We start from the raw sequence: 8,860 nt of genomic DNA on the forward strand, positions 1-8,860 counted from the left end.
TGATACCGAAATCATGGCTGGGTTCACGTCAAATCGCAATTGTCCGGCGCCTCGACAGCGGCATCAATGCGTTCCACTCCGCACGTACAGTAAATGCCATTCGCATACCATTAGCTGGCCTGACGCGGTATTCTCTGGGGCCTCCGCGATTCTCCGTCTCCGCCGGGGGAAATTCCCGACAGCGAGGTTCACTTGTGATTTTAAAAATCAGGGAACAGGTGCGGTGGTTGATGATGGAGAGGTGGGTGTGTGGGACGGCGGTTGGTGCGAGGGGCACAGTGCTGCATACACACCCTGCTCGCCCTGAGGAAATCATGCAGTATTTTAGGGCACTGCTGGCCGGTCCTAGAGGTGTTGCCCACGGCGCTCACAACCTCCACCACCTGTGACCAGCCACGAGGAACGTCGGTGGCTGGCAGCCTCCTCCTCACCCCGGGATACAGGGTCAGCCACCTCTCCTACACGGCAGCTGGCAGGGTCTCCACTTTGGCGTCCGTGAAACGGGGTGCCGCTCTCCTTGCTGCCATCTTGTTGGCTGGGATGGTATGTGTGGGGAGCGAAGTGTGTATACGTGGCTGCAGCTTGTCAGCCTCCTGAATGTCAGTCCCAGACCCAGCGAATCGGGCATCCTTTCTCATTGGAAAAGACCGTGTTCCATGTGGCGCCAGTGCTAGCCCCTTAATAGTTGGTGAACTAGTCCAGGTACGGCGCCAGTTTTGCTGTTATGGAACTCCACTAATCCTGCCTTGGCGTCAACACTTAGTCTCAGGAATAGAGATTCTGGCCCTGTAAGTTTTCAAGAAGGAGCTCTTGGGACAAAAATGATCAAAGGATATGGGGGGAAAAGCTGGGAAAGTTTACTGAGTTGGATGATCAGACATGAATCACAGTGAATGGTAAAACAGCCAAAAGGGCCGAATGGCCTATTTATGTCCTAATTGTCTGTGTTTCTATTCAGGAGAAACTCCTTCACCCCGAGAATGCTGAGAATATGGAATTCACCATCAGATTGAGTGGTTGAGATAAGAATATAAGAGCTAGGAGCAGGAGTAGGCCATCTGGCCCCTCGAGCCTGCTCCACCATTCAATAAGATCATGGCTGATCTTTTGTGGACTCAGCTCCACTTTCCGGCCCGAACACCATAACCCTTAATCCCTTTATTCTTCAAAAAACTATCTATCTTGATCTGAAAAACATTTAATGAAGGAGCCTCTACTGCTTCACTGGGCAAGGAATTCCATAGATTCACAACCCTTTGGGTGAAGAAGTTCCTCCTAAACTCAGTCCTAAATCTACTTCCCCTTATTTTGAGGCTATGCCCCCTAGTTCTGCTTTCACCCGCCAGTGGAAACAACCTGCCCGCATCTATCCTATCTATTCCCTTCATAATCTTATATGTTTCTATAAGATCCTCCCTCATCCTTCTAAATTCCAACGAGTACAGTCCCAGTCTACTCAACCTCTCCTCGTAATCCAACCCCTTCAGATCTGGGATTAACCTAGTGAATCTCCTCTGCACACCCTCCAGTGCCAGTACGTCCTTTCTCAAGTAAGGAGACCAAAACTGAACACAATACTCCAGGTGTGGCCTCACTAACACCTTATACAATTGCAGCATAACCTCCCTAGTCTTAAACTCCATCCCTCTAGCAATGAAGGACAAAATTCCATTTGCCTTCTTAATCACCTGTTGCACCTGAAAACCAACTTTTTGCGACTCACGCACTAGCACACCCAGGTCTCTCTGCACAGCAGCATGTTTTAATATTTTATCATTTAAATAATAATCCCTTTTGCTGTTATTCCTACCAAAATGGATAACCTCACATTTGTCAACATTGTATTCCATCTGCCAGACCCTAGCCCATTCACTTAGCCTATCCAAATCCCTCTGTAGACTTCCAGTATCCTCTGCACTTTTTGCTTTACCACTTATCTTAGTGTCGTCTGCAAACTTGGACACATTGCCCTTGGTCCCCAACTCCAACTCATCTATGTAAATTGTGAACAGTTGTGGGCCCAACACTGATCCCTGAGGGACACCACTAGCTACTGATTGCCAACCAGAGAAACATCCATTAATCCCCACTCTTTGCTTTCTATTAATTAACCAATACTCTATCCATGCTCCTACTTTCCCCTTAATGCCATGCATCTTTATCTTATGCAACAACCTTTTGTGTGGCACCTTGTCAAAAGCTTTCTGGAAATCCAGATATACCACATCCATTGGCTCCCCGTTATCTACCGCACTGTTAATGTCCTCAAAAAATTCCACTAAATTAGTTAGGCATGACCTGACCTTTATGAACCCATGCTGCGTCTGTCCAATGGGACAATTTCCATCCAGATGCCTCGCTATTTCTTCCTTGATGATAGATTCCAGCATCTTCCCTACTACCGAAGTTAAGCTCACTGGCCTATAATTACCCGCTTTCTGCCTACCTCCTTTTTTAAACAGTGGTGTCACGTTTGCTAATTTCCAATCCGCCGGGACCACCCCAGAGTCTAGTGAATTTTGGTAAATTATCACTAGTGCATTTGCAATTTCCCTAGCCATCTCTTTTAGCACTCTGGGATGCATTCCATCAGGGCCAGGAGACTTGTCTACCTTGAGCCCCATTAGCTTGCCCATCACTACCTCCTTGGTGATAACAATCCTCTCAAGGTCCTCACCTGTCATAGCCTCATTTCCATCAGTCACTGGCATGTTATTTGTGTCTTCCACTGTGAAGACCGACCCAAAAAACCTGTTCAGTTCCTCAGCCATTTCTTCATCTCCCATTACTAAATCTGAGTATTACTAAAGATGATTACTAAACCATTACTAAAGATGAGTAAGGTGCAATAAAGGGGAAACTAGCTAAGTACGTGAGGGAGATAGGAAGTGGAGGATATCTCAAAATTGTTAAATAAACAGGGGTGTGCTGTACAGTAGATGTAATTATCTGCATAATCATTAAACAAATTAACTGCATCACGGCCAACGGGCCTCAGCAATGTACCTCTTCCTCAGAAACTGTTCCAAGCAAACATCGACTGATTAACACAGACAACAACCATCCAAAGGGAGCCAAGGAAATAAACTCTGAAATCCTTTAAGCAATAATCAACCTGGAAAATTTAGGCACATTTCAGATGGGTGAATTTAGAACGCGCTGAACTGTCACCCGTAACTACCTCGGGATCTCTGTAAATTTGTTCACTTGGTTCTGCCAGCCAAGAAGACTGTTTTCCTTCCTCAGATCATTACATTTTTGGATCTGTGTTGCTAGTGGTAAATGTTAGTTAGAATGCAGTGACAGAGAAACCAGTGACTTGACTGTTAGAGCAGGGAGGGAAAGAATTCAGAATAACCATTGGGTGAAATGGCAGATGAGCTGCTGACTTTACATTGTTACACTCACACCATTGTCAAGATCTATCAGACTCAGGATCACATCGGAGCAAAGCAATAGGAGGAGGGCTTTCAGTCTCTCACGACTGGTCAGCATGGTAGCACAAGTGGATAATACTGTGGCTTCACAGCTCTCGGGTCCCTGGGTCAATTCCCCGCTGGGTCACTGTCTGTGCGGAGTCTGCATGTTCTCCCCGTGTGTGCGTGGGTTTCCTCCGGGTGCTCCGGTTTCCTCCCACAGTCCAAAGACGTGCAGGTTAGGTGGATTGGCCATGATAAATTGCCCTTAGTGACCAAAAAGGTTACGAGGGGTTATTGGGTTATGGGGATAGGGTGGAAGTGAGGGCTTAAGTGGGTCGGTGCAGACTCAATGGGCCGAATTGCCTCCTTCTGCACTGTATGTTCTATGTACTCTATTTATGTCATCCAATTAAATCATGGTTGCTCTGTACCTGAACTCCATTTACCCACCTTGGTTCCGTGACTTAATAACAAAACAAATCCATCAATCGTAGTTTTGGAGTTTTCAATTGAGCTTCCGCCCTCAGCAGCCTTTTTGGGGGCAGAATTCCAGCTTTATATAAGGTAAACATTCCAGTGAATGTCCTCCTACTCCCCCGGGTATGGCTTTGTGTTGGCAAAAGGATAAAAGTGGCTTCTGGGAATCTCAATCCAGTTTTTGCTTCGCACTTATCCCTTGTCAGCAGCAGTTTTGTGTCTCTGAATCGTGTGATTCCAGGTTCAAGTCCCACTTCCGGGCTCGAGTCTAAAATCAAGGCTGTTGCTGCAGTGCAGTACTGAGGGAGAACTGCACTGTCAGTAGTGCCGTCACTTGTGTGAGACGTTAAATTCAAGCCCCCCTGCCCTTTCAGGTGAATGCAAAAGGTCCCACAGGACTGTTCTAAAGAAGAGCGAGAATGTCCTCCCACCATTCACCCCTCAACCAACACCACGAAAAGCAAGTTAATGGTCACTATCACATGACAACAGTGACTGCACTTCAAAAGGTGTTCACTGCACTTTGAAATGTCTCGTGGTCATAAAATGTGCCATGTGCCAAATGTAAGTATTCAATTTTTTGGGCCGGCTTTATTTTTTAATATTGAGTGTGGTGGTATCTGTGATTTGCGTGCTGGGGGATTGAGAGGTCAGGTATGGTTGTAAACACCGAGGTGCACCCAACCAAATGTGGAATGATAAACAATAATAATAATCTTTATTACATTAACACTGCAATGAAGTTAAGGCAAGTTAAATCAAATTTTAATTTTCTAGTGCTTATTACCTTCGTTATGTTAGCTTTCAGGGCTCAGTGAATGGGGAACCAATACAGGTCTTTTCCTTGTGTTCGTTTTGCTGCTGCTACTGGCTGATTTGTCAGGGGAGGGAATTGGCTGCAGCCTGGAATTACAGTGAAACAGGCCATTTGGCTCACATAGTCCATGGCAGTGTTGGTCCTCCAGACGGGTCTCCTCATAGCGTACTTCATCCAAAGCCACCAACACATCCTTCGATCCTTTTCACTCTCATGTGTTTATTTGGCTTCCCCTTAAATACTGCAATCTTATGCTAATTACCTCAACTACTCCATTTGGTGGCAAATTCTATGGGCGGGATTCTCCGACCCCCCGCCGGGTGAATCCCGTCCACGCTGGCTGCCAGATTCTCCGGCGCCGGGGATTTTGCGGAGGCGGGGATCGTGCCCCGCCGGTCGGCGGCCGCTGGCAGCATGCCCCCACCCCCCCCCGGCCATTCTCTGGCCCGCGATGGGCCGAGTGGCCGGCGGTTTTCGGCGGGTCCCGCCGGCGTATGTTACGACCTGGATCCGCGGGCGGCCTCCGGGACCCTCGGGGAATCGCGGGGGGCCTGGCCCGCGATCGGATGCCACCGATCCGCGGGCGGGCCTGTGCCGTGGGGGCACTCTATTCCTTCGCGCCGGCTGGTGTACCGGTCCACGATGGCCAGAGATTAACCCCCCCTGCGCATGCGCTGGGTTGACGGCAGTACACGCTGGCGCTCCCACGCATGCGCCAACTCGCGCCGGCCGCCGGAGGCCCTTCGCCGCCAGTTGGCGTGGCGCCATGCACCTTCCGCGCCAGTTGGCACGCGCAAACCACTCCGCGCCGCTCCTTCAGGGCGGCCCGACGCCAGAGTGGTTCACGCCATTCTTTCGTGCCGGAGTTGCCCGCCCCGCCGATTACCGAAGAATCCCGCCCTATATTCTGGTGTCGTGCACAGCATGCCGCACAGGCTTTCCATTCAAAGCAAAGTTCCTCAAAGTTGAATCAGGAGGACAGAGTGGAGCTGTCATCCTGACAGAAAACAGCAAGCCCCTCTTCCATAGAGCCAATTAATCCCACTCTTGGGGGAAGGAAGGGCTGTGGGATCTACTCAAAGGGTATAGACAGGCGGAGAAGCTCTCCAAGTCCTCCAATGGTGTTGGGAGTCTACATCAAAGCAGTCAGAATTCTCACCAGAGGCGCCATGGCAGCGGTTGGGGTGGGGTTAAGTGGGGGGTTGGTGGGGGGGGGGGGGGGGGGCGGAGGGGACGGATGGAGGACTGTGGTTTGTCTACAGACTTTACAGAGATGATCACTCTGACCTCACACTCCATGGTTGGCTGCATTGCCCCCATCCTCTGAATGAAGGCTTTTGGAACTGAACTCTGCTGTTGCGCACGGTCTCACTTGGTAGGCCATTGCTGTCCCACGTAGATTGCCAAAGATCCTCTTAAGGCCTCACCCCACTCCTCATCGCCACGTTACCTTCCTGTCCCTCAGCCCATCTGAGATATCTGTGCTCCTTCAATTCTGGCCTCTTGAGCATCCCCAATTGAATCACCCCACCAATGGCAGATGTGTTTCAGCTGCCTTGGCCATACACTGTGGAATTCTCTAACTAAACCTCTCTCCCCCTCTCCTATATGATGCTCCTTAAAACTTACTTCCTTTAACCAACCCCATACCGTGGATTATCATAACTGTAAGGGTTAAATGAATTGTCCAGAGTAGCCACTGAAGGGAGCTACAGTTACAGGTGTATAAGGCAGTGATGCTAAGCTTTGTGGGAGAGCGTTTGCAGGAGTTAGCTAGAAAGAGTTATAAGTACAAATAGTGTGAGTGAGAGAAGATCATAGTTTATATCAGTATTAAGATTAGCTGTAGATGAGTATAGTTCAGATGTTATTAATCAACTGTATATTCTTTTGGAGTATGTGTTGAATCCAAATTAGTAGTGTTAATAAATTTATAGCTTTGTTTTGGTTCAAGCTATTTTGTAGTATTTGTAAACATTACGCCAACCATCCTGAAATAAGCAACACAAAGAACACCGCACATTTTTCATCTCCTTCATTGACTCAGTGCCACAGATTGTATGAGGATTTTCCTTGCAATACCCAACTACATTAAGCGTGCAATGTAAATCCATATTGTTATAGTTGTGGACCCTCCATGACTTAATCTGAGGGCACTTTTAAAGGGTGAGAATGCAAGCTTGTCCTTTGATGAGCTCACTCCCCGGCGTGTCCTTTGGTCCTGCCCTTTCCTCTGCATGTTCATGCTGGTTGGATTTCCAGGTGCAGATCCCTCTTGTCCTCTGAGCTAAGGTTTGTCTGGTGCCAGTCTGTGAGCTGTTGTCAAACTGAGTGACAGCTCAGGTTGTGCAGTGCTGGCCCCTTTCGTTTGTCTTCTGCTTCCTGGGGGCAGAGTGAAGATTCTGGAAATGAAATGGGAAGATAGGGACAAGAATTAGAATTTAGTGAGACAGATAAGCAGAGACAGATGGTTGGCTTCTGTAAACCGACACAATTAGTCAAGCTTCATCTGCAAGGATGACATTTAAGTGAGAAGGCAAGGAGGGAAGCATGGTTTAAAACCCTGCTGGGCTTCACTACCAACCTCACCAGCAGCCAGATTCCTGACATACTCCCCGTCCCAAAATTCACGACCCCGGCTTCAAGTCATGACAGCACGAGGGTGAATTGTAACACTCCGCCTGTGACTGCCCATGCCCTGTAACAGCATGCAAAGTCCCCTGTGGAAATGGAAGGCAGTATTTCAGTGTTGGATTGGTGCAACGTTTTCAGTATGTGCGTGTCAGTGTAGAGTAACAGGTGTGAAAGATGGAAGAGGTGTGAGAAGGTGGAAGAGGTAACAGCAAGGGAACCAGTGAGTACATAACGCTTTAGAGGAGCAGGAATAGAGGAAATGAGTGCTGCCATGATTAAAGGTATATTAGGGGACGGATAGAGAACATTGCATGCAAGGTTAAGCAGAGAGTAATGTTACATATGGTTAAGAGGCTTACCTTTTTTAGCCTTGTGAGGCCATTGAACTCTTTTCATTATTGCAGTCATGTCCTAGGAGCATCCCGGCACTCACTGCTTTACCACCTCATCCCTCTTGTGCCTGGATAGCTTCCTGAAAGCTGGTGGATAGGAGAAGCTCCTGGTCCTGTCACTCTCCTCCACCAAAACCTCCAACGTAATGAATGTACCCCTCAGGGAACAATCCAAAGGTTGCGATGTAAAACACATTTTTGGTTGTTTCTGGAGGAAGTTAGCACTTCTGGACAATTGCCATGTAAACCCTTACCAGTAAAGTTCAGAGAGGGATTCCCCAGAGCACCTTTGGCAGAACGCGAGTATGGGGCTCCAGTTTCTCGCCCTCAAACTGAATTTGAAATTCCTCATGGTGTGATCACTCTTCCCTAGAGGATTCTTGACTATGAGGTTATTAATTAATCTCTCCTCATTGCATAATACCAAATCCAGAATAGCCTGCTCCATGGTTGGTTCCAAGAAACAATCTCTAACATATTCAATGGACTTGCCCTCAAGGCTACCCTTGTCAATTTGATTAATCCAATCTGGATGCATAATAAAATCATCCATGATTATGGTCGTACATTTCCTGTTTGGGAATCTACAGACTACGCCCACAGGGACTTCTTTCCTTTGCTATTTCTTATTTTTAACCCAGCCTAATTGTGCATCTTGACCTTCAGTGCCTATATAATTTCTTACTACAGCACTGATCCCGTCCTTCACCAGCAAAGCTAAACCACCTCCTTTACCTTTCTATCTATCCTTCCAAAATACTGAGTACCCTTGGATATTCAACTCCCAGACCTGGTCTCCTTACAGCCATGTCTCAGTAATGCCACCAAATCATACCCATTTGTCTCTATTTGCACTGTTAACTCATTAACCTTGGGCGGGATTCTCCACCCCCATGCCGAAGTGGCCGCGCCGTCGTGAACGCCGTCGAGGTTCACGACGGCGCGGAATGGCCCCGGTCCCGACCGATTCAGGCCCTGACATTGGGCCAGTATCGGGGCCGCGTCATCTACCCACGCCAGGCCTTGTCGCCCGCGTAAAAGCGGCGCCGCATAGATGATGCGGCCGGCGCCACATAACGGACGTCACCGTGCATGCGCAGGTTGGCCTGCGCCAACCGGCG

This window comes from Scyliorhinus torazame, chromosome 5, assembly GCF_047496885.1.
Source record: "Scyliorhinus torazame isolate Kashiwa2021f chromosome 5, sScyTor2.1, whole genome shotgun sequence".
In the NCBI taxonomy this organism is placed as follows: Eukaryota; Metazoa; Chordata; class Chondrichthyes; order Carcharhiniformes; family Scyliorhinidae; genus Scyliorhinus; species Scyliorhinus torazame.